Genomic DNA, 22,961 nt, shown 5'->3' with positions numbered 1-22,961 from the left:
CTTATTATGTATCAAAACCCTCATCAATCCATGCGTTCTCTATCTCCAAGAATTCACCATACCCCAAACTCTCCCTGAGGCTATTCTGCTGAGGAACCAACATTAAATCAACCATGCTGTCAGCCAAGTCTCTTGTTCTCAGGTCACACAGACTTCAAAAACAGGCTCTAGTACTGTCATCTTTGTAACATCAAGGGTATGAGGGAAGGAGTGTTCAAGTGTCCTTGGAAAATAACACTAAAATAGTCTCCATTCCCTGTTGTCAAAACATTTTTTTAGTTGTAGGGGGACAGAGTACCTTTCTTTTACTGACTTATTTTTTCATGTAGTGCTGATGATCCAACGCAGTACTTCACATGTGGTAGGGGAGAACTCTACCACTGAGCTACAACCCCAGCCCTCCATTCCCTATTTTAAAGTATTCCACAACATACCATCCTCAGTAGAGAAGCCAGAGTTCCTGAAAATGGGCCATCAACTCTCCTTTAGATGAATGGAGATGCGACTCTCACCAACACAGAGGAGTGCACACTACTGTAAAAAGGAAGATGTCTCCTCTGTGGTGTTGAGCCGTGGGTGACTTATTACTAAAGCCATAGTTCTCTGCATGTCCTCTGATGTCTGGTAAGTGTAACTCCTTGCTAGACTTCATTACACTGCTTGTACACAACAAGGTTTCTATCCTGAGTGTACCCTCTGATGTCGGATGAGATTTGACTTCTGACTAAAACCCCGACCACTCTTCCTACAAACATAAGGTTTTTCTCCTGAATGTGTCCTCTGATGTCTAATGAGGTGTGACTGCCCAGTAAAACCCTGCCCACACTCCCTGCACACATGAGGCTTATCTCCTGAGTGTGCCCTCAGGTGTTTAATGAGAGTTAATTTATCACAAAACCCTTGCCCACTTTCCATGCAAAGGAACTTGAGTGTGCCCTTTAGGTTTGGTTTCTGCCTAAACCTTCTGCCACAATCTCTGCACATGAAGGGCTTTTCCACTGAGTGTGTCCTCTGGTGTGAAATCAGGGTTGACTTATCATTAAAGCCTCGCCCACACTCCCTGCATACAAATGGCTTCTCCCCTGAGTGTGTCCTCTGGTGTGTAATGAGGGCTGATTTCCTGGTAAAGCCTCATCCACACTCTGTGCACACAAAGGGCTTCTCCCTGTGTGTGATCTCTGGTGTTTGTTGAGGTTTGACTTCAGGCTAAAGCATTGCCTGCACTCCAGGCATACATAAGTTTTAACTCCTGAGTGAGTCCTCTGGTGTGTCTTGAGGTTTGATTTCCAGCTAAAGTGATGCCCACATTCTGTGCATATGTAAGGTTTCTCTCCTGTATGTGTCCTTAAGTGTCTGATGAGGTGGGACTTCTGACTAAAACTTTGCTCACATTTTATGCAAACATAGGCTTCTCCCCTGTGTGTGCCCTCTGGTGTGTAACGAGGTTTGACTTTAGGCTAAAGCTCTGCCCTCAATCCTTGCACATGTAAGTCTTGACTCCTGAGTGTGTTCGCTCATGTGTGAAGAGGTTTGATTTTCAAGTAAAGACTTATCCACAATCCTTACACACATAAAGTTTCCCCCTGAGTGTGTCCTCTGGTGTATGATGAGGTTTGGCTTCCAGGTAAATCCTGTCCCACATTCCCTGCACACATAAGGCTTTTCTCCAGGATGTGTCCTTGGGTTTTTGACAAGGACTGACATACTGCTGTAGTTTGGTCCCCACTCTGTGTATATGTATGATGTCTCTCCTGTGTGTGTCTTCTGGAGGCTAAGTAGGTTTGACTCCTCAATAAAGTCTGGCTGGAACTCTTCAAATTTGATTGCTCCAAATCCTGGGACTTCCAAATCATGTGATACTTTGTCCCTTTCCTCAAGGTCTGCCTTCTGTTTTTGGCTGGGCCCTATATCCACTGTTATGTTGTCTACCTTGGACTTCACTGGATGTTCTTCACCTGGGTTGGAGGACAGCTTTGAAGTGGCATTTTTACTTGGGCTGCCAAACAGTGGCTTGGAGTCTTGTTCTCTTTCTTCAATTTTTGCTTTGTCAGTGAAGCAGAATTGATCAAACACTTGTTCCTGCTGTTGTTTCTGATACTCTGTGCAGTGTTTCCCTGGGTGGAAATGATTTCCTTCATATAAAATTGAGAATAGCTGAGGCAGATGACTGAGCCACACATGTTGGCTAAGGGCTTGCTGACTGCAGAATACTAGAGGGCAGGAAGGACAAGATTCAATTTCTGACTGATCCTGCTGAATAAAAAACATTTTCAGAGAAGTCACAAGTAGGACTGTCTAGGTCATTTTGCCTTGCCTACTAATCAGCCATAATACAATCATATTACAAGCTATCTCCCACACAGAAATCCTTCACAAGTCCTGTTTTTCATTTCTCTTACATTACATTTTCTGTTGCAGGAGTTAGCAAACTCATCCAACAGGCCAAGTTCAGCTTGCAACCTATTTATGTAAGGCCTACCAGCTTAAAAAAAAAAAAAAACTTAAACTATTCACTATATAGTCCTTTAAAGAAGTATGTTTACCTCCATATTATTGTAGACAACTCATACCTAGAGGTTTTCACATTATCACATTACTCGGGTACTGTTCAGCAGTACAAAAAATCACCCAAAAACAAAAAGAAATCAACAAGTGTTTATTCATGAGAAACATTGAACTTCAGATAAAGAGTTTGCAACATTATTGCTGAAGTTGTCTTGACCTCTTCCTCCATCCTAGCTTAGTTGTTAATGTGGTAGCTTATAGTAAGACAGGCCACCAAGTCATCAGAGGCTACTAGAGGGGCTCACTTGATTTGAAATGGAAGATGAGAAACCAATGCCCACTGCGACTCTCCTAAAAGTAAAGGCCTAGGGCTGGGTTGTAGCTCAGGTGGAGGCACTGGGTTTCATCCTCAGTACAACATAAAAATAGATAAATAAAATAAAGGTACTGTGTCCATCTATAACTAAAAATATTTTTCAAAAAGGAAAGGTCGAGGTAGTAAATGAACAGGGAAGACAAGCAACTGCCATCTGAGGATTATGGTCTTGAAGAAAAAAAAATTGTCCAGAATTTAACAGGGAGACCCTGAAAATGAGACTACCAGAGAGAGGCTTGGAAAACTCTCCACACAACCCCGCTGCAGACTGTATGAGCTTGGGCTCTCTACATATCCCTGACAAGAAGGTGACAAACAGGGCAAAGGGAAAATAAGAGGACTCAGTAGAAAGTAGAAGGCTAGGAAAGACTCTTTTTTTTTCAGTAATGGGGATTGAACCTAAAGGTGGTTTATATTCTCAGCCTCTTTTTATATTTGATTTTGAGTCAGGTTCATAATAAGTTGCTTAGAGTCTCACAAAATTGCTGAGGCTGGTCTGAAACTTGTAATTCTCCTGCCTTTTCCTCCCAAATTGCTAGAACTGTAGGTGTGCATTACCATGTCCATCTCAGGAAAGATCTGAAACCACCTGAACTTTAAATTTTCTCCCAACCCACACATTTGACTACAAATATATAGGAAGCCTTTCTAACTCAAAGTCGTTGAATACAAATATAGCCAATTCTTAGAGACCACTAAGCTCTGCAGTTTCAAGACTGACATCAAGGAAGCCAGAATTAAAAATAAACTCTAGGGCTAGGATTGTGGCTTAGTGGAAGAGCACTTTCGCAGCACATGTGAGGCACTGAGTTTGATCCTTAGCATGGCATAAAAATTAATAAATAAGAGATAGGTATTGTGCCCATCTACAACTAAAAAAATTTTTCTTTTCAATAAAAATAAACATGAGCTGGGCATGGTGACACACACTGTAATTCCATCATCTAGGGAGACTGAGGCAGGAGTATACCAAGTTCAAAGCCAGTCTCAGTACCCTGGGTTCAATCCCCAATAGCAAAATGCAATAAAAGATAAAATTTAACAAACAAGAAAGCATCGTCTTCACAGAGGAGACATATTTTACAGATTTTATCTAGAAAAGTTAACTAAAACAAACAAAAAGCAACAAAAAAAAATCTTCGGGCAGGAAATACATTCAGGTACCAGAGGAATTATAATATATTATTTAAAATATACAGTTTTCAGAAAAATGGGAAAGAGTAACACCAACTCTAAAAAAAAAAATGCACTAATACAAACTGTCACTGAGTGAACCCAGATTTAAGGAAAGGAAAAGAAAAAAATAAGACTTCAAAGTGGGTACTATGTATATGTTCAAAGAACTAAAACAATATATAAAAAATTAAAGTGTGCTATCAGTGATTTAGTAAATAGGGAATGTTCCTAAAAATAGAAACTATTAAAAAGAAACAAAAGGAAATTTCTGGAATACGAAAGTGAAGCAACTGAAATTACAAAATTATTAGAGAGATACAACAGTAAATATTTGAGTGTGCAAATATTATCTGAAGACAAATTGAAAGAAATGAACTGAAGAGAGTAAAATAAAGATTAAGGAAAAACACAACCCTCAGAATAAGACGCCAACAGGCAACCAACCTCTGTGTGATGAGGACTCAGGAAGAAGAGAAAAACAAGATCAGAGAAAAAAAATCTTAATAAAAAATAGCTGAACACTTCCCAAATTTAATGAAAAAAAATTGTTCTACAGATCCAAGTAGTTCAACAAACCTCAAGTATGATAGTCATAAAAAGATGTCATAGTAAAAGTGCAGGAGGCAAAAAGATAATGTTGCAGAGGAGCAAGAGGAAAAGGACTCAACAGGTACAGGAGGAAAATCCAGCATAAGTTATGTTCCACTCAAAATGCCAAGGAAGAAAAAGTGAGGCAGGCAGGCCACAGAGGAGTAGAAAAAATTAAAGGCATCTGAATTGAAAAGGAATAGATAAAACTTTCTTCTGTTTACAGATGATAAGATTTTGTATATACAAATTTTCAAACAAGCAACCAGAAATAATCATTTTTAGTAAGGTCGTATGATACAAAATCAATATAAAAAATCAACTATATTTCTGTATACCAACAATGACTATTCCAAAAGTGAAATCGAGAAAACAATACCATTCACAGTGTCATAAAATAAAATACAAAGGAATTTGACACAAAAGTAAGATTTATAATCCAAAAAAAAAAAAAATGCTAAGAGAATGTTTATTTAAAATCCTAAATAAACAGAAAGACATTCATGGGTTAGGAGACTCAATCTTATTAACATAGTAATTCTCATGAAACTGACCTATAAGTACAATGTAATCCTTGTATCAAAACCACAGGCAGGGGGCTGAGGTTGTGGCTCAGTGGTAGAGCACTCGCCTGGCACATGTGTGACACTGGGTTCAATTCTTGGCACCCCATATAAATAAATAAAATAAACATATTGAGTCCATCTACAACTAAAAAAATGTTTAAAAAAACCACAGAAGACTTTGTTTTCCTTTTTTTTAATTGACAATAAGACTCTAGAACTTATATGGAAATTCAACATTTATAAAATACCTAAAACAATGTTGAAAAAAAAAAAGGAACTTAAGACAATCCAACATCAAATCTTAATATAAAGCTATAGCAATGGAGATAGTATGCTAGTGTCATAAGGAGGATAGAATTCAATGGAACAAAATTGGGATACCAGAAACAAATCCCTAGATTTCCAGTTTTCTGATTTTTGAAGAAGTTGCCAAGGTAATTCAGTGCAGAAAGAAAACACTCTTTTTAAACAAAGAATGTCAGGACAATTGAATATTCAAATACAAGAAAATGAGTTTAGACTCTCACCTCACATAATACACAAAAAGTAACTCAAAATGGATCATGGTGCTAAATGTAAGAACTAAAAATATAAAACTTCTCAAAGAAACCAAGAAGAAAATCTTTGTGATCTTGGGTTAAGTAAAAAGTTCTTAGAGGGGCTGGGGTTGTGGCTCAGTGGTAGAGCACTTACCTGGCACATGTGAGACACTGGGTTTGGCCCTTAGCACCACACAAAAGTAAACAAATAAAGTAGCCATGCATGGTGGCACCCACCTGTAATCCCAGCAGCTTGGGAGATTGAGACAGGAGGATCTCAAGTTCAAAGTCAGCATGAGCAAAAGTGAGGTGCTAAACAACTCAGTGAGACCCCGTCTCTAAATAAAATACAAAATAGGGCTGGGAATGTGGCTCAGTGGCCGAGTGCCCGTGAATTTAATCTGTGGTACCCACCAAAAAAATAAATAAATAAATAAAATAAAATAAAATAAAAGGCATTCTGTCCACCTAAAACTACAAAAAAATTTCTTATAAAATATGAAAACCAGAAAACATTGCAGCCTTGAAAGAAAATGTTTTAACCAACAATTCTTTATCTATATTATGAAAGGGGAAATAATAACATTTTCAGATTAAACTGAAAAATTCAAAGCCAGTTGACTGTATTAAATTCTAAAGAAAGTCTTTCCATATAAAGGAAAATGACACCAGATAATAGTTTGTGTCATATGAAAGAGTGACAGGTAACAGAAATATGGGTAGATATCACACACACTCCCCCCCCACACTTGCTCACACATCTTCTATATGCCTACTTCTTCTAGTTTCTTTAAAAGTATATGACTATATTATATGACTGCTTAAAAGCTGTAAGATGGGCAATGGATATAATTCACTGGTAAAGTGTTTGTGTACCATGTGTGAGGCCCTGGATTCAATCCCCAATACTGCAAAATTAAATAGAATATAAAAAAATATTTTAACACTATAGTTTTGGGTTTAGGATTATACAGGCATAATGTACATAACAGAACTAAAGATGAGGAGAATGTAAACACACTCTTGCAAGATTCTTACACTATCTGAAGCAATTAAATTATTAAATTAAATTGGTTTAAGACATATTGTAAACCCTGGAAAAGCATAAGAAACTTACGTAAACCACGCCAGACATGGGAAATCACATAAGGGAGTTTATTAAGCAAACAAAGTGTCTCCCTGTGGGGTAAGAGAGAAAATGAGAGGAAAAGAGAAAGTGTGCATGCAAGAAAGAGTGTGAAAAGCAAGGAGGAGAGAGAAAGAAAGTGAGTAGGAGAGAGAAAGCATGAGAAAAGATGGCAGGGGTGCTATTCCTAAGCAGTTGAATTCTGCTGGGCTAACAGGGGACCAATAACAGAGAAGGATACTTGCAAGCTGACTGATGAACCAATAGCTAGCTAGGATGTTCACAGACTGACAAGTAGTTGGGAGGTGGGGAAATGACTGCAGTGGAAAGGGTGGGGAGAACACCTTTCAGACTGACAAGCTAGGTTGTGATGCAAGGTAAAGGGTGGGGGAGCAGCTTTATATTACATTATAAAAAAAAACACACCCACAAATTCACATAAGCAACCAAAAAGTATTGGGTTTTAAAAAAATGTGGGCTGAAGAAGGTACAGAGGAGGGAAAACCAGATCAGACAGAGAAAATAAAAATCTGACAAAAATAAAATTTCCAGTCATATACAACTAATTAGAACAAATAAAAAAATAAATGAAATGAAATAAAATTTCTACATCTATAGTAACACTGGGTGCAAATGCACTAAAAACTGCAATCAAGATGTAGAGATCATCAAACTGAATAAAAAAGAACCAATGGGCTGTGGATGTAGCTCAGTTGGTAGAGTGCTTGCCTGGCATGCACAAAGCCCTGGGTTGAAACCCCAGCACCACAAAACCAAGCAAACAAACAAAAAGAATCAACTATACAGTGTCACAAAAGACCTATTTAAAATACAAAGACAAATAAATAGATTGAAATGAAAAAAAAAAAAGGGACAAAAGTAGGCCAGGCAGAGAGTAATCATAAAAAACTGGAACTGTTATTTAATATCAGACAATAAACTCTAAAACAAAAAATATTAATAAAATCAGAAAACTGCAAAATGATAAAAATCAATGCAGTAAGCAGTTATAATCATTAGTAATGTACATGTTCCTCATAGCAAAGTTTCAAAGTAGGGCTGTGTGTTTAGCTCAGTGGTAGAGCACTTGTCTAGCATGTGTAAGGTCCTGGGTTCAATCCCCAGCACAGGGAAAAACAAAACAAAACTTTTTTTCAAACTATATGAATCAAAATTTGAGAGATCATTAAAGATAATCAGAAAAATCTAAAATGATAAAGAATACTCTTTGAAATAATGGTAAAAAACTTAGACATAATCAACAATGTAAATTATCTCAATATTATCAACATGACCTAACTAGCATTTATAGAACACTATACCAATAACTGCAGAATGTACATACTGAGGTTTTTTTAGTGGATTTTTTATAACAATTTTATTTAGTGTTGAATGTGGTGCTAAGGATTGAACCCAGTGCCTCACATGCTAGGAAAGAGCTTACCACTAAGCCACAATCCCAGCCCAGAATATACTCTTTATTTTTAAGTGCTTTTAGGATGTCCACCAAAACAGACATGTGCTGTGTCATAAAATTACTCTCAACAGATTTTGGAAACTGAAAACAAGTATATGTTCTCTCAATAATGCAATTAAATTAATAATCAATAATATTAAAATATCTAGAAAATTCCAGATATCTAGAAATCAAGCAACTCATTTCTAAACAACCTGTAGTTTAAAGAAGAAAATAAATGAGATGATTCTCTGAACTAAATGATCATGAAAACATATCAAAGGTTATAGGAGTCAGCTAGGCAAGGCTTAGAAAGAGATGGATAGCTATACATTATTGAACTAGAAAAGAAGGTCTATATTTATATCTTAAGCTTTTACATCAAGAAATGAGGATAGAAAGAGCAAGTTAAGCACAAAGTTGAAGGGGACAAAAAGAAAAATTTCTGAAACAATCAATTTGAGGGCTCACTTCAGCCACACACATACTAAAATTGGAATAATTCAGAGAAGGTAAGCATGGCCCCTGTGCAAGGATGACAAACATATTGTGAAGTGTTCCATATTTTAAGAAAAGAAAATCAATTTGAAACTCTTGGGTGTGGTACTGTTTGCCTGAAATCCCAGCTAATTGGGAGGCTGAGGCAGGTGGGTCAAGTTCCAGGTCAGTGCAAACAACTTATCAAGTCCCTGTTTCACAATAAAATAGCTCAGTGGTAGATTGCTTACTTAGCATGTATAAGGTCCTGGGTTCAATCCGAAGTACCACCAAATATATCAATTAAATCAAAAGTTGGTTCTTTGCAAAGATACACAAATTTGACAAGTCCCCGAGCCAACGGAGAGCTTCCATCCGCAAGCAGACTCTGGGATCAGGGCAGGGCAGCCAGAGACTCCTTCAGGCGGCTCTGCCCACTCCGGCCACAGGCTCTCTTCATGGGGCAATCCAAGATGGCGGACTAGAGGGGGACTGCATCCCCAGTCGCTCCAGAACCCAGGAGTTAAGAAGGGGAGGCATTGAGAGACTCGGACCAAAATAGAGCCACAGGTGAGTCTGCACACTGGGTAAAGCTCGGCCCGGGTGGCAGGCCCAGATAGAGGTGGCTTATCGGAGCAGGACAGGGCAGCTAGAGTCTTCCACAGGCAGCCCTGCGCACTCCGGCGCTGGGCCCCTCCCACACAGCCAGCTTCTCCAGGTTCTCGGAGCAGGCCCCCTACTGAGAGCCTTTCTGATCAGAACAAGCTCCAAGTCCCGGAGCCAGCCGGGCATACTCGGGCCGCAAGCGGCTTCAGGGACCAGGACAGGGCAGCCAGCGACCTCCCCAAGCAGCCTGGACCCCTGCCGTGGGAGGTGCCATTCAAGGCTAGCTTCTCGGAACAGACCGCCCAGTGAGAGCTTTTCTACATAAAGACAGCCACAAGTCCCCAAGCCAATGGAGAGCTTTGATCTGCAAGCAGCCTCTGGGATCAGGGCAGGGCAGCCAGAGACTTCTTCAGGCATCTCTGCCCACTCCGGCCGCAGGCTCTTTCCACGGGGCGATTCAAGATTGCGGACTAGAGGGTGACTGCATCTCTAGTCGCTCCAGAACCCAGGACTCCAGAAGGGGAGGCATTGAGAGACTTGGACAAAAATAGAGACACGGGGTGAGTCTCCCCCACTGGGCGAAACTTGGCCTGGGTGGCAGGCACAGATAGGGGTGGCTTATCATAGCAGGGTAGGGCAGCTAGAGTCTTCCCAAGGTAGCCTTCCACACTCTGGTGGTGGGCTTCCCCCCACACGGCCAGCTGCACGGTGCAGGCCCCCAGTGAGAGCCTTTCCGCACAGAGCCAGCTCCAAGCCCTGGAACCAGTAGGGGCTAGGGGCAGCTTTCTTTGGAAGCACTGCATTATCAAGTTCCTCCAAGACTTCAGGCTACTGAAGGCTGGGAGTTGATACACTGGAAATCTACCGGGACACTATAAGCCAAAAGAGGAAATCTGCAGTATCTCAGATTCCCACTGACATCTGACCATTATGAGAAAACAAGGAAAGAAAATGTCCCAAACAAACCTAGATACTACATCAATAAAACCCAATGTCAGCAAAGCAGAAGAAATGTCTGAAAGGGAGTTCAGAATGTACATAATTAAACCAATCAGAGAAGCAAATGAGGAGATGAAAGAGCAAATGCAGGCATTGAAGGAGGAGATGAAAGAGCAAATGCAGGCATTAAATGATCGCACCAATCAACAGTTAAAAGACCAAATACGGGAAGCAAGAGATCATTTCAATAAAGAGTTAGAGATACTGAAAAAAAAACAAACTAAAATACTTGAAATGAAGGAAACAATAAACCAAGTTAAAAACTCCATAGAAAGCATAACCAATAGGGTAGAACACCTGGAAGACAGAACCTCAGACATTGAAGACAAAATATTTAATCTTGAAAACAAAGTTGGTCAAACAGAGAAGATGGTAAGAAATCATGAACAGAATCTACAAGAATTATGGGATATCATGAAAAAGCCAAATTTGAGAATTATTGGGATTGGGATTGAGGAAGTCTTAGAGAAACAAACCAAAGGAATGAACAATCTATTCAATAAAATAATATCAGAAAATTTCTCAAATCTGAAGAATGAAATGGAAAACCAAGTACAAGAGGCTTATAGAACTCCAAATATACAAAATTACAACAGACTCACACCAAGGCACATTATTATGAAGATACCTAACATACAAAATAAAGACAGAATTTTAAAGGCCGCGAGAGAAAAGAATCAAATTACATTCAGAGGGAAACCAATAAGAATATCAGCAGATTTTTCAATCCAGACCCTAAAAGCTAGAAGGGCCTGGAACAACATTTACCAAGCCCTGAAAGACAATGGATGCCAACCAAGAATCTTATACCCAGCAAAACTTACCTTCGAATTTGACGATGAAATAAGATCCTTCCATGATAAACAAAAGCTAAAGGAATTTACAAAAAGAAAGCCAGCATTACAGAACATTCTCAGCAAAATATTCCATGAGGAAGAGATGAAAAACAACGATGCAAATCAGCAACAGGAGGTGTTAGCCTAAAGGAATAGCCAAATAAAGGAGAAACCAAATCATGTCAAAAAACAGATATGAATCAAATGACTGGGAATACAAATCATATCACAATAATAACCCTGAATGTTAATGGCCTGAACTCATCAATCAAAAGACATAGACTGGCAGATTGGATTAAAAAGAAAAAATCCAACAATATGCTGCCTGCAAGAGACTCATCTCATAGAAAGAGATACCCATAGACTAAAGGTGAAAGGATGGGGAAAAACATACCATGCACACGGACACAGCAAAAAAGCTGGAGTTCCCATCCTCATTTCAGATAATGTGGACTTCAAGCCAAAACTAGTCAGAAGGGATAAAGAAGGACATTACATGCTGCTTAAGGGAAGCATAAAGCAGCAAGACATAACAATCATAAATATCTATGCCCTGAACTTTGGCTCATCCACGTACATCAAACAAATCCTTCTCAATTCCAGAAATCAAATAGACCACAACACAATATTACTAGGCGATTTTAACACACCTCTCTCACCACTGGATAGATCGTCAAAACAAAAATTAAATAAAGAAACCATAGATCTCAATAACACAATCAACAATTTAGACTTAACGGACATATATAGAATATACCATCCAACAAAACGAATACACTTTCTTCTCAGCAGCACATGGATCCTTCTCTAAAATAGACCATATTTTATGCCACAAAGCTACTGTTAGCAAATACAAGAAGATAGAGATACTACCTTGTACTCTATCAGATCATAATGGATTGAAATTAGAAATAAATGACAGAATAAAAAACAGAAATTTCTCCAATACCTGGAGATTAAATAATACACTATTATATGATGAATGGATAACAGAAGACATCAGGAGGGAAATAAAAATTCTTAGAAGTAAACTAGAACAAAGACACATCATATCAAAATCTCTGGGACACTATGAAAGCAGTACTTAGAGGAAGATTTATTTCATGGGGCGCATTCAAAAAAACAAGTAGAAATCAACAAATAAATGACTTAACACTACAGCTCAAAGCCCTAGAAAAAGAAGAGCAGACCAATACTAAAAGTAGTAGAAGACAGGAAATAGTTAAAATCAGAGCCAAAATCAACGAAATTGAAACAAAAGAAACAATTGGAAAAATTAACAAAATAAACAGTTGGTTCTTTGAAAAAATAAACAAAATTGATAAACCCTTAGCCACACTAACAAAGAGAAAGAGGGAGAAAACTCAAATTACTAAAATTCGGAATGAACAAGGAAACATCACAACAGACACGACTGAAATACAAAACATAATTAGAAGCTATTTTGAAAATCTATACTCCAACAAAACAGAAAACCTCGAAGACATCAACAAATTTCTAGAGACATATGAATTACCTAAACTGAACGGGGAGGACATACACAACTTAAATAAACCAATTTCAAGCAATGAAATAGAAGAGGTCATCAAAAGCCTACCAACAAAGAAAAGTCCGGGACCAGATGGGTTCTCAGCTGAGTTCTACAAAACCTTTAAAGAAGAGCTCATTCCAATACTCCTCAAACTATTCCATGAAATAGAAGAGGAGGGAACCCTCCCAAACTCGTTCTATGAAGCCAATATCACCCTGCTACCTAAACCAGACAGAGACACAGCGAGGAAAGAAAATTTCAGACCAATATCCTTAATGAACATCGACACAAAAATTCTCAACAAAATTTTAGCAAATCGCATACAAAAACATGTTAAAAAGACAGTGCACCATGATCAAGTGGGTTTCATCCCAGGGATGCAAGGTTGGTTCAACATCAGAAAATCAATAAATGTAATTCACCATATCAATAGACTTAAAGTCAAGAATCACATGATTATTTCATTAGATGCAGGAAAAAGCATTTGATAAAATACAGCACCCCTTCATGCTCAAAACACTAGAAAAAATAGGGATAGTGGGAACATTACTTAACATTATAAAGGCAATCTACGCTAAGCCCATGGCCAATATCATTCTAAATGGTGAAAAACTGAAAGCGTTCCCCCTAAAAACTGGAACAAGGCAGGGATGCCCTCTTTCACCACTTCTATTCAACATCATCCTTGAGACTCTAGCCAGAGCAATTAGACAAACCAAAGAAATTAAAGGGATACGAATTGGAAAAGAAGAACTCAAACTATCCCTATTTGCTGATGACATGATTATATATTTAGAGGAACCTGGAAATTCCACCAGAAAACTTTTAGAACTCATAAGTGAATTCAGTAAAGTAGCAGGTTACAAGATCAATGCTCATAAATCCAATGCATTTTTGTACATAAGTGATGAATCCTCAGAAAGAGAAGTTAGGAAAACTACCCCATTCACAATAGCATCGAAAAAAATAAAATATTTGGGAATCAATCTCACAAAAGAGGTGAAAGACCTCTACAATGAGAACTACAGAACACTAAAGAAAGAAATTCAAGAAAACCTTAGAAGATGGAAAGATCTCCCATGTTCTTGGATAGGCAGAATTAATGTTGTCAAAATGGCCATACTACCTAAAGTGCTATACAGATTCAATGCTATTCCAATTAAAATCCCAATGATGTACCTTGCAGAAATGGAGCAAGCAATTATGAAATTCATCTGGAAGAATAAAAAATCTAGAATAGCTAAAGCAATCCTAAGTAGCAAGAACGAAGCAGGGGGTATTGCAATACCATATCTTCAACTCTACTACAAAGCAATAGTAACAAAAACGGCATGGTATTGGTACCAAAATAGACAGGTAGATCAATGGTACAGAATAGAGGACATGGACACAAACCCAAATAAATACAATTTTCTCATACAAGACAAAGGGTCCAATAATATGCAATGGAGAAAAGATAGCCTCTTCAACAAATGGTCCTGGGAAAACTGGAAAACCATATGCAACAGAATGAAATTAAATCCCTATCTCACCCTACGCAAAACTCAACTCAAAATGGATCAAGGACTTCGGAATCAGACCAGAGACCCTGCATCTTATAGAAGAAAAAGTAGGTCCAAATCTTCAACTTGTTGGCTTAGGATCAGACTTCCTTAACAGGACTCCCATAGCACAAGAAATAAAAGCAAGAATCAACAACTGGGATAGATTCAAACTAAAAAGCTTTCTCTCAGCAAAGGAAACTATCAGCAATGTGAACAGAGAGCCTACAGAGTGGGAGAATATCTTTGCCAACCATACTTCAGATAGAGCGCTAATTTCCAGAATCTATAAAGAACTCAAAAAACTCTACACGAAGAATACAAATAATCCAATCAACAAATGGGCTAAGGAAATGAACAGACACTTCACAGAAGAAGATGTACAAGCAATCAAAAGATATATGAAAAAATATTCAACATCCCTAGTAATAAGCGAAATGCAAATCAAAACTACCCTAAGATTTCATCTCACCCCAATTAGAATGGCGATTATCAAGAACACAAGCAACAAAAGGTGTTGGCGTGGATGTGGTGAAAAAGGAACACTCATACATTGCTGGTGGGGTTGCAAATTAGTGCAGCCACTCTGGAAAGCAGTATGGAGATTCCTCAGAAAGCTTGGAATGGAAACACCATTTGACCCAGCTATCCCACTCCTTGGCCTATACCCAAAGGACTTAAAATCAGCATACTACAGAGATACAGCCACATCAATGTTCATTGCTGCTCAATTCACCATAGCCAGATTGTGGAACCAACCTAGATGCCCATCAGTTGATGAATGGATAAAGAAACTGTGGCATATATATACAATGGAATATTACTCCGCAATGAAGAATGATAAAATTATGGCATTTGCAGGCAAATGGATGAAATTGGAGAATATCATGCTAAGTTAGATAAGCCAATCTCAAAAAACTAAAGGACGAATGATCTCGCTGATAAGTGGATGAGGACATATATTGGGGGGTGGGAGGGGTTAGCATTAGGTTTAGGGTTAGGTTTAGGGTTAGGGATAAGGAGTGTGGTAAGAATGAAGGAAAGAAGGACTGTATAGAGGGAAAAGAGGGGTGGGAGTGGTGGGGGGGAAGGGAAAAAAATAATGAATCAAACATCATTGCCCTATGTAAACGTATGATTACACAAATGGTATGCCTTGACTCCATGTACAAATATAGAAACAACATGTATCCCATTTGTATACAATAATAATAAAAAAACCCACAAATTTAACAAATCTCTAGCTAAAGTAGATTAAGTGGATACATTCATTGAAATAGACAAGCACCCCTGAGTTCATTCCCTGAACACTCATGAGTTCATGAGTTCATTCCCCCTCAAAAATTTTAAGTTGATATAAAAAGAAACAGAATGAAAATCATCACATATCTATTAAGAAAATAGAATCTGAAATTTAAAATCTTCCCTCAAGGAAAACCTCACTGGTAAATTCTCTCAAATATTAAGAAAAGAATACCAATTCTAATAAACTTTAAAAAAATTTTTTTGTAGGTGAACACAATACATTTATTTTTATGTGATGTTGAGGATCAAAACCAGGGCCTCATGTGTGCTAGGTGAGCATTGAGCCATTGAGCCACAACCCCAGCCCCTCTAATAAACTTTCAATAAAACACAGAAGGGATAACTCTGAACTCATTTTATGAAGTTACTATTACTCTCATAACAAAACCAGATTAAGACTTAAAGAAAGTACCAATCAAAATCCCTCATGAACACTGATAAAAATTCTTAGCAAAACATTATCAAATCACACTCAATAATATATTAAAAATATATAATATGATGAAATAAAGTTTACTTCAAAAATGAAAGGCTTATTCAACTTTCAAAAATCAATCAATACAATTCATCATATTAACAATGTAAAGAAGAAATGCTGTAATATTTCCTAAAGGAAGGGTCTGAAATATTTTTCTTAAAGAGTCAAATAAATTATGTTATAGGCTTGTAGAACACACAATCTATTTTAAGTTTCAGCTCTACTGATAATATGAAAGCATCAAGAGACAATATGTAAATTAAGTGGGTTTGACTGTTTTCTAATAAAACTTTATTTATATGAATTCTATTTACAAAGAAAAAACGTGATCACCCAAGGTGTCATTTTGTGACTTTTTAAAAAATTTTTTAAATATTTTTTATTTGTTGATGAACCTTTATTTTATTCATTTATTTATATGTGGTGCTGAGGACTGAACCCAGTGCCTCACACATGCTAGGTAAGTGCTCTACCACTGAGCCACAACCCCAGTTCTAATTTTGTGATCTAAATGAAAACATAATATTCATGTGACAAAATTCAACTCATCCAAGATAAAAACTCAACAAATTAGAAACAGAAGGGAAATTGGTCACCTGATAAACGTAACATCATACTATGTGATGAAAAAGTGAACACTTCCCACCCAATGCAAGAACAGGGAAAGAATGTTCACTTTCACAATGTCTATTCAACATTGTACCAATGCTCCTAGCAATTGCAATAAGACAAAAAGAAGAAGAAAAGAGACAAATAAGAAGAGAGAAAGGAGGATGAAAGAAGGGGGGGAAGGATGAAAGAAGGGGAGGAAGGGATGGAGGTAGGAAGGATCAAAAGCATTCTGTTTAAAAAGGAAGAGTAAAACTGTCATTACTCATAGATGACATGAGCTGCACATGGAAAATTCTAAGAATCTAGAAAAAAAGCTATAATTCATAAATGAATTAAGCACAGTGACAGGAAACAAGGACAACAGACAGGCAGTATTCTCCCTATACTAGCAGGGAACAACTGAAGGTCAAAATTTAAAATACAATTCCATTTAGAAAAGCATATAAAAGCATAACAACATAAATATAAATACTACAGATAAATGTACCAAAACATATGCAAGATATTTGTGTCCTGTTTTATGTTCTTTTACGAGATACTCAGGTATGGCCAAGAGAAAATACAGAAGAGAGGGTCAGAAAAAAAAAATAAAACAAAGCTTATTATACTCACAGTTTCCCAGAGAGACATAATTGGGCATTATAAATTCCTAATATTGAAATAGAGTTCCCTTTGGGCAGGACAGGGGATACAATTTGGAAATGGCGGCTTCAACTGATTAGGTAATGTTTTATTACTGTAACCAGAGTACTGGCACATGAGTATGTATTTTATTATTATTCACAGCTTGCAAAAATCTGGAGAAGTGGAGATAAGCAGTTATTCTTAGCATAAGAGAAAACAGCATCCAGAAGATTTAATGCCAATGTGGTAGGTATAGTTTTTAAGATCTGGAGGAAAGAAAAAACACTAGGAACGTGGAAAGCATTATAGAGAAGACAAAGACAAGTAAGGGAGGATTTCAGGAGGAGGGAAGAGATCCTCCCTCAGAAAAGTCCCTCCATCAACTGAAGATTATATTCTGCAAGGAAGGCAATGCCAGAAAGCCTTACCAGTGGCCTAGGAGGCCTGCAGAGGAGCTTCTTCCCAGCATCTGAGAAATGCCTCTTCCTGCCCTATCTGCCAAGTCGTATGCTGTCCCATCTATTCCATGCTCACACTCACCTGGACAGAGGTGTGGCAAATGTTTTCTCTCCTCTCTCCAGGGCTCTTTCCCTCACTCCAGCTGAGTAATGAGTTTTGGTTTGGAAAGTGGAATTTCTGTTTATAGGAAAGAAAACGAAGAGAACTCACGAGGTTACAAAAGACCCATGAATAGTGGATTCTCCAGGGATGAAGGGTTGAGTAAGGAAAGGGAACTCCATTCAGAAATGAATCATATTTGGGGGATGAAAATCTCCTGTGTCTAGAGAAAGAGAAGGTAAAATGAGAGTCCCAGCCTCTCTTTTCCAGGGAAAGAGGCCTGGAAATGCAGTGTCATACATAACATGAGTAAATCAAGCTATCTGTTTCAACCCTGCTAAATCCAGATTTACTAAAAGGAAAAAGATAAATTACTGTTTTTAAGCCCAACCCAAAGGTATAACCTTTCTTATGACAAGTGGAAAAAAATTCTGTGGGACAAATTGTAGTGTAATGGATGCCATACTTACCTAATGATACCAGGTGGCTATAGGTCTCCAGCATCACTTCCCTGTGTAGGATCCTCTGAGCAGGGCTTAACAACCTCCATTCCTCTTGGGTGAAGTGCACAGTCACGTCCCTGAACACCACGAAAGCCTTCAACACAAAATACATCCCTGCTTATCCAGAAGTCCACCTTGCCTGCAGTTTAGAATGAGAGGGCGAAAGACTACTGAAAGAGAACTACTCAGCTAGAGAAATACTCAGTCACCCAAAGTAAAATTCTAGCAATAAACTGTGTTCAAATGGCAGTCATCACTCTCCTCTCCCCATGTCTCAATTTCCTTAGAAGATGGATATTATACCTTACAGGTCATTATCCAAGTTAAATGAAATTGCTACCGACAAACATCCTATGACTCTGAGGGGAACTAGCCTAGTTAAGGCTGACATATATTTTTACACCTTTTCCGAAGAAGGGATGGAAGCTCTTGGCTTATCTGCTTTATGTTTCAGATGTGATATTAGATTATGCTACTTAATGTATATTAACCAAAGAATTATATATGGAAGTTTTATAAAATAATATTCAGATAAAGAGGCTAAAGATGATTTCAATATTGAAATAGCTTCCCTAGATTTTGTCAAGAGACCCACTTAGGAAAAATTAAGTATACATAAAAATATTTTTTTGAGGTTCCACCAACTATTATTAACATTTACTAAATCTTCCAAACTGCTTTCCATATATAAACTCAGAGATATACATATTTTGTACATATACAATTATTTTGTTCATTTTAAGGCTTATAACATTGTTTTAGATTGCTCACAATTAGTATTCTTTTACGAAATTACTTTTAATGTCAGATTTGTGTCATGTAGTTCATTTATCCAAAACCCTATTTTGGACATTTGGATTAGTTTTCCTACCTTAAAAACAAGGTTATTAAAGATATTCATACACATATCTTTATACATAGTGATTATCTTTCCATAGATCCCTTAAAATACAATTGCTAGATCAATGACATAAAGTCTGAGATTTTTAAATAATTTATTGAGTCACTATCCTGACAGATACTACCAATTCTAATATAATAGTTTTATTTATTTTAGAATAATAAGGTCATTACCTATAAAACAAACGGTTCATCAGACTAATTTTCTATGTCTGTACTGAGTGCATTTCATAGCTTTGTAACTCAGCCTATTATTAGAGACAAAATCAAATAATATATTTGGTGGAAGTTGGACCTTTCTTCTTTTATTGTAATGCCCTTTCAACTTAACAACATTGGCCTTAATAACAGGTAACTTTTGTTTATCTTCCTGGTCAAATACAAATATTTATTGTCACTTCTTATGGTTTAAATATTTGTACAATGCTAGGTCATTGTCTACAATTTAAGATTGATAATGCTCTAGTTTATAGCAATCTCTTTCTATAATTTAAAAAAAATAAAAATAAGAAGGGGGAAAACAGATACCTATCTAAACCCACTCAGTTTAAAAAATATTGCCTAAAATTATGATATTAGGAGTTTCACCACTGCTGAGTGACAAATGGAGCAATAGAATGCACCAGATTTTATAATAAGTAGATCTTAAATCTCCAACCACAATATTTATATGCAGCTCTTTGAGGTAAGTGAAATACATAGGAAATCTGTTGGGTCCATTTCCCAGATCCAACTTTAGTATATCCAACTATGTGGACTGGAGAATCAATTCCAATATTTACTGACAATATTTATATGATATAAGGTTTTGAAGATATTCACATTACACCCATCCATGTGACAGGATTTGACTATACTGGCTGTAATGGAAACTTATCTTTATGCAGGCCTCATGATAGACTCTCTGACTGTCTAGATGTAACCTTTAAGAAAAAGACAGAATAAGGAACACCTAGGCCAGCCAATTATACTTAGCAAACTTAGGATTGTATGTTCAAACAGTTATTGTAATGGGATCTTATTATATAAGGTCAGATATTTCTATGAGATATCCACCAATATCTTAATTATTCTGTGATAGAATCTGGCACCTTTCCTAAATGGATAAAATATACAAATGTCTTGTCAATGTTACATATTATTTCTAAAGGTGATGGATATGTTTTTTGATTTACTTTAAAAAAATTGATGAAAGACAGTTATAACAAAATATTTTCCTTTAGAAGATACAAAGCCAAAAAGGCCTAACGTGGCAACATTGCCACTAAATGTTTCACTTTAATTCTTCTTGAAAATAATTTACAAGCAACCATATGTAATCTAAACCCTTAAGGCTATGTAAGATCTAAGGAACTAGGCAAATAATTAAGTTCTTTAAAACTATTTTCAATACACAAAATAAGATTAAATATACAATCATTCTGATTTTTGAAATTCCATGTAATTGGGACTATTCCCTATTATTTGGATATTACTTTGCACTACTAGTAATCATGTAATAAAGACCAAATTAAAATATAACAAACTGATTGATACTATACTAGAAAGATGGATAATTCACATATATATTCTAACAGTTGATAATTTGGTTCATATGTATTTAATGTATTCTTCTAGGTTTCTATCTATTCCCACATTCATTATATCTAGGAGCAAGATTCTTTCTGTTTAGATGCTATGGCCCCTGAAAGATAAGTATTAATAGAATGATTGAGATTAAATTAAATCTCAGCCACTATCTCAAATATCAGGGATGAGCCTCTTGCTCTCAAATTTAAACAAAGACTTAAATGCCATAGTGATTGTAAACATGTGTGTTGTTGCAACTAAATATCATACTTCCCAATGGGACTAAGAAATAAATAAGAATGTAATGGACATTTGACATAGCAGTAATAATTGCCTGGATTTTGTAAAATTGCATTACCACACCCAGGATATTCAAAAGATAGACTTGATCTCATGGACTCTATGTTCCTTGTTGATCAGATATTTCCTAAATTGAATGCTATTGGAATGATATGTTTGCTACTAATTCTTTTTGTGTTATGATAATAGGTTGCCATACACTCAGAACCAAGAGTTGGGACCTTGGAGCAGCCCTCCAAACCAACAACTGGGACCTTGGACCTGCTCTCAGAACCAAGATCCAGAGCCTCAAGATAACTGCCCTTTATTTGCATTTTAAGATATTAAATGAGTGGAGATGTGGGAAGCTATCCTTATTTAGCAGAATCAGACTAGGCTGAGCCATGGGATGCAAAGGACTGGCTTCTAGGAACTGCCAGGAAGCATGTGGTGCTGCATTGGAGTGGTTCCCTGTCTCCTTCTGGAATTTGCACCCTAAGACAATGGCTTCCCTAACTCCACCCTATTCTGTCCATCACAGAAGAAACTCCTCCCAGTCCTTGCCCCCTTCACCTGTATAAATAGAGGAGAGTTGTGTGACTCCATGTTGTTGTAAGAAGCCAGAGCTGGTATGGCCAGACCCATCCTGTCCCCTCTCATAAGAAAAGAGTATTGACTCTTGTGTGTTCATTTAGTAGATACGATTTTTGGGTAATTAGAAAAATTTCCAACATCTTCCTCTGGCAGTTAACCCTTTTCTCCTCCACATGGGACATGGCAGAGAGGACCCCCACACTGGAGATTCAATCTGGGTCAAAGAATGGAAAATTTAGCCCTCAAAACCTCTTTGGAAGAGAATTTTAGCTGTTATTTTATCCATCCCAACTGCAGGAAAGACTATAGAGATAGGTTCCTGGATTCATTATTCCAGGCTCAAGCCTGGAATCATGGATTGGGAGTGCATTCCATACCCTGCTGCACCTCTTAACCTGACCATCTGGAGGAAGGAAGCCCTCCTTCCTCCAGAAGGAGAAGCTTGAGTATCAGAAAGACAACAGCCCTGCTCTGGTCACTCTGGAAGCTGACTAGCCTGCACACAGCCTAAGCTTGAGGAAACTACTTCAGTGACTCTGCTTCAGTGACTCAGGGACTGGCTGATCAACACATGGTGGAAGATCAACTTATCACCAGGCAAAAGACCCTTTCATCCTCTAAGATAGTTATACTGGAGTGCAGTGCCAACCCTTACTTCTAGTCCTATATAATAGTTCTCTGATTTTTGCTACAGTTCTACTTTTGGTTAAAAAAAATTATACTTTTTTACCTTGCTTATGTAGGTTTTCTAGGGTTTGTTTGGTGCTATTAGTTTGACTTTGTTAACTTACACTGTTTAACCCATGCTAAGCCAAACATTGGTCTATCACTTGATTTGGTTTCCTTTTTAGTCTTAGGGGGCTCTATCCAAGTCCTGCACCAATGATGGAAATTATGTTAACCTTGTGTTGAATCAATTTATAATAATCACAGGGTGATAAAAATACATATTTAGGACCTGCCTCACCAGACAGATGCTATAATTGAATGACTATTTGTCTCTGGAAAAGACCTAGGGATCCCCTTGTATGAGGATCTAGGACCAAGGAGAAAGAGGTTCATTAGTAAAGGAGTTGTAAGGAGGTCAAAAAACTTGGGGTGAAGATGACTGGCCACCCCAGAGGATTATTGTCACTTATGGTCCTGCTACCTGGGCACATAATGGCAGTTGGGGCTAAAGAACACCTATTTACATGCTACACAGAATTCTTCACCTA

At 37.4% G+C, this 22,961-nt stretch overlaps 1 non-coding gene and 1 pseudogene across 1 annotated transcript; one reads left to right on the top strand and one right to left on the bottom strand.

Moving 5' to 3' along the window:
* Nucleotides 1–678: 678 nt before the first annotated feature.
* On the bottom strand, nt 679–18,418 carry LOC124967371 (zinc finger protein 875-like; annotated as a pseudogene).
* LOC124967672 (U6 spliceosomal RNA) lies at nt 8,796–8,901 on the top strand. The gene has a single exon (XR_007105592.1). It is a non-coding gene; the product is annotated as a U6 spliceosomal RNA (small nuclear RNA).
* Nucleotides 18,419–22,961: the final 4,543 nt, after the last annotated feature.

This window comes from Sciurus carolinensis, chromosome 16 (genome assembly GCF_902686445.1).
Source record: "Sciurus carolinensis chromosome 16, mSciCar1.2, whole genome shotgun sequence".
Taxonomy (NCBI): domain Eukaryota; kingdom Metazoa; phylum Chordata; class Mammalia; order Rodentia; family Sciuridae; genus Sciurus; species Sciurus carolinensis.
Note: the sequence above shows the minus strand (reverse complement) of the source record. Positions and strands in the feature narration are given on the sequence as shown.